At 31.4% G+C, this 4,450-nt stretch overlaps 1 long non-coding RNA gene across 1 annotated transcript; it reads left to right on the top strand.

Annotated features, from left to right (window-relative positions):
- The first annotated feature begins 336 nt into the window (after positions 1 to 336).
- LOC123669026 lies at positions 337 to 4,044 on the top strand. Its single transcript, XR_006745671.1, has 2 exons — positions 337 to 454; positions 3,818 to 4,044. It is a non-coding gene; the product is annotated as an uncharacterized LOC123669026 (long non-coding RNA).
- Positions 4,045 to 4,450: the final 406 nt, after the last annotated feature.

Genomic DNA, 4,450 nt, shown 5'->3' with positions numbered 1-4,450 from the left:
AAGACAAATTATTTTATCATGACTCATCTTTGATACTTTCTTGTTTATGTGTAGGTATAGCATAATTTACGAAGTGTTTTTGAAAATCGTAAAGTTTGTTAAAGAATATTTAAATTAAATATCTTTCTTAACTTCCTCATATTACCTTATTATATGAACTTTAATAGAAAAAAAAATAGTAGGAAAAAGATCTTATTTTATAGTATTGTTCATTAAATAATGAAAATAATTTATGGTCCCATATGTACTCAATATATTAATATTTTGTTGACATAAAGAATAGACTATAACTTAGGATGTGGAGCGACATCTAGTTCACCAAATTACAACAAATTGTTTGTAAGTTATACTGATAGAGGGCAGTTGTAGTTGTGAAGTTAGCTTGATTCTTAGTCCGAGGAAGTTAGCTAATGTGAAATAAGAGATAGCCAGGTAGCCTAGGTAACCTATCTAGGTTAGTAAGTATTTTTTACAATTAATAATGGTTGTCCAAAAATATTTTGAACTCATTAATTCAGGTAAATAAATTTTTATACACATTCAATAGGACTTAGAATTTACTAATTAAATTTCATTATTTTAATCTCAAGACATTAGTTTTATTTAACCAACTTCAAAAAAGGAGGAGGCTATTACACTCGACCGTCTATATATATTTATTTTAATGTATGTTCGGGAATAACTTCGTCATTTATGAACCGATTTTAATAATTCTTTTTTTGTTGGAAAGGAGATATCTTAAGTGTGGTACCATGATAAGAAAACCAGGATTTGATGATGGGATCCTAGAGAAATCAACCCTCGAAAATCATAACTTTTTACTGGGTGTACCGATTTTGATGATTTTTAATTTAATCGAAAGCCGATGTTTATCATGTGGTCACATTTAAAATTCATCGAGATCTGATTACAACTTTTGGAGTAATCTTTGATAATGCGTATTTAATTGACTATTTTTTCGTCTACCTAACTAAATATTTATTAAAGGTAAGTTTTTTGCATTGTGGTACAATATGATTAAATATAAAAGGTTTAAGTAACTAAATATCAGTAATTTAGCCGCATAATATATTTTTCTAATCAGCTAAGGAAACTAAATACAAAAAAAATTGTGTTTGCTACCAAACGAAAAAAAACCGACTTCAATTACATCGACAAGTAATACAACGTAGTTAATTTAATAAATCCTTGTACCTTTTGAGAATACGGCCAGAATGAACTTATTTGAATTGATAGGTGTGTATGTCTATATGTAGGTATTTATTTGGATCTATAGAAATACGCTTATGCATGGTCGTATTTATCGTAAATATTCTACACAAAACCATTTTCTCCCTTGCTCATAAATTGTTAGGAGAGATTTTTAGTAAAAGAGGCTGTTCTTCGTACCGTACGACTCTGCTATGTTGCTTTTCTACGTAATATTTATAAATTATATTGAGTAGGTACATATTCAACTCACTAGCAGGAAAACTTAACAAATTCTTTTTAAAATTTTTCTTCCTATAGCAATAAGGCATAAAGGCCTAGTCAAAGTTTTAAGGAACTAAAACTTTGAACTAAAACTTTGTAATATCGCTAAGTCTGTAAATCCAGATATTAGGGTCTAATATGTGAGTTCTGGCAGAAGAATTCGAAAAAAAAAACACTTAAAGTAACTGTTCTTAATGTGCAAAATAATAAAATTATAAATAATATTCTTAATTTGTAAAAACCAAAATCTCGAAATTAGTAGAGGCATTGAGGTAGGTATGGAGTGACCACCCAGGCCGCCGAATATAAAGAGGTGCTTCAGCCTCTGAATCTGATAGGTCAGATCAGATAGCCGTTGAAAGAACCCTGGATCCAGTTTCCCAAAATAAGCAGGCAAGTTGTCCTTCGTACCAAATTTTATGATTTTGAGTTCATGGGTACCGTACCCTGTAGGTTTTGATTCCCTTGCGAGTATCGAAAATTTGTAGTATAAGCGGCTGGATCTTTTTATTTCGTTGGCTTAGAAGTTTGATTTTTTCGCAGCTCCAAGGGACAGTAAAGCCGGGTATTTGATATGAATTTCAGCTTGATACCTCAAAACATTCCTGAGAAAAAGGGTCTTGACAGACAGACGGACAATAAAGTGGTCCTATAAGGGTTCCGTTTTTTCCTTTTGAGGTATGGATCCCTACCAACCAAGTCATTATTAAGTTATTAATTTATTTACAATATTTTCAGTTTATTATGATTTATAATAAAAAAAAAGTGTTTAACAAATTACTAGTCTATAATTAAAATGCAAGTAAACGATACAAAATTAGTAGATACGTGTTGATCTTGTATTTTATAATAAAATGTCGGTTGTGTAAGTAGGATATAGAGAGTTTTGTCTACATGTTAATGCACTATGGTTTAATTATAAGATCGGTAATAAGGAATATATACCCTTATAATTATGTTGATAACCTCAGTTATTAAATTGGGCATAGTACATGACTTTTGCGATTCAACGTAATTCTCTTAGAAAACTACCGGAAAAGATTACTTTCTCAAACACGTTTCAAAATTCACTAAGACAACTCGACTACCTTAAAATAGAAAGTGTCTTGGGATTTACGAACTGAGATGAAGAAAACGTGAAGGTTTTTATAATAGCTTTCAATTTTGACCGTCGGTATCCTATAGTTACACATTTAATAAAAAGATTTTTTTTTTGCGTTTTAGCATTTTAATATAACTTTAAAGTGGCAAAGTATAGATATAATCGTGCTTACACACGGCATTCTACACACCTACACCACGTTACAGGCACCTTTACGTGACATGCAAGCGAGCGAGTTGTACTGTGAAGTGTTGAAGTAATGATTGAAAAAAATATTTTACATAGCAAATTTAAAAACTACTATGAAATAAAAATGAATTAAAATTGAATATATAATGATGCGGCTGTAATTTAACATCAAACTTTTGTCACTTCAACGCACGGTTGCCCTGGGCTGCGACGATTTTCAGTAAAAGCCATTAATTTTGTCAACTTGACGACAACTTTACCCCAAACTGGCCGATAGTCGTCGGCAACTTAATTACGGAGCAAGTTTATGAACGTGTAAATTAATTAAGCTTTATCTCTGGTCAAGACGGTTACAAACTTCTGCTAGTGTCGTAATCGTTTCAATGAGTTTTTGTTCAATAGGTACCTATTTATGAATTGATTAATGTATTTTACATTTTAAATAAATCAATAAAATGCAAGGCTAAGGACCAAAACCGAAAAGAGTTTTCTAAAAATATTTTTTAATACAAGAGTAAAAGTTACAATCTTTATAGGTCGTAATGGCTGTCGGTTTCATATTTAACAGGAGAGAAAAAAAAAAATGAAATGAAGAAGAAATGGTATACATAATAACGTGCGTGTGCGTGTATGCGTACGTTCATGTGTGCACGCGTTTTTGCATCGTATGTCAGAAAAAGTGCCTACACAATCCTACGTAAACTTTTATTCAACATTTTTACTCCTTATAGACAGAACTTCTGTAATATTACAAATACACGCAAGGCCCTAATTTTATAAAACATCAGATTTTGCTTAAAATTTCCTTTAATTCATCCCATAAGGGTTACAATTTACTTTCTGAGATTTAGCTTTTCAAAAATCGTTTTTATTAGGAAGTATAAACTGCTAGTCTTCAATAATATAAAAACACCGTTAACGTATTAACGCTGTTCTTATATTATTGAAGATATTTAGATATATAGATATATTAGATTTTATTTTATACGTTAATGTGATAGTTACATATAAAAGTATTAAGTTGTTCTATGTATTAATATAATCTGGTGTTAGAAACTTTCCCACGACCCGGCTCCTCTACTCAGTGACGTCGTGCGACGGAACGTGGAGGGCGGGGCAATAACGCCGCGTGCGCCACGTCACATCATGCGGTGGCATCGCTCTCTTTGCTTCGAGCTTGCGGCAGCGACGGACGTACTCTCTAGTGCTAATAGGACGCGTACTTGTAATTGTGTCGACAAACATTTAGTTGATGTAAATGAATAAATCTTGTCAGGTTACTCCGTGTGTTATTCTTTTTTTAAAATAAAATTCTCTTTCACTTCTGATTTCTAAGACTGGACTAATTTTATCTATACTAATATTATAATATTAACTATAATTAAACGACTATTATTATAAAGAGGTAAAGTTTCCGTTCATCGATCTCCGATTAATTCTTTCACTAACAGAAAGTTACACTATTCAGGAGTGACATAGGCTATATTTTATAGTGATTGAACAAAAAACTCAGTAAAAAAATCTTACATATAAAATTCTCGTGTCACAATGTTAGTTACAATACTTCTCCGAAACGGCTGAACTGATTTTTATGAAATTTAGTGTGCCTATCGGGTAGGTCTGAGAACATCAATTTTTCATACAGTTGTAATAATAAAATAATAATAATGGGGGATATTAAGGGGA

This window comes from Melitaea cinxia, chromosome Z (assembly GCF_905220565.1).
Source record: "Melitaea cinxia chromosome Z, ilMelCinx1.1, whole genome shotgun sequence".
Taxonomy (NCBI): Eukaryota; Metazoa; Arthropoda; class Insecta; order Lepidoptera; family Nymphalidae; genus Melitaea; species Melitaea cinxia.
This window is presented reverse-complemented; position numbering and strand designations above follow the sequence as displayed.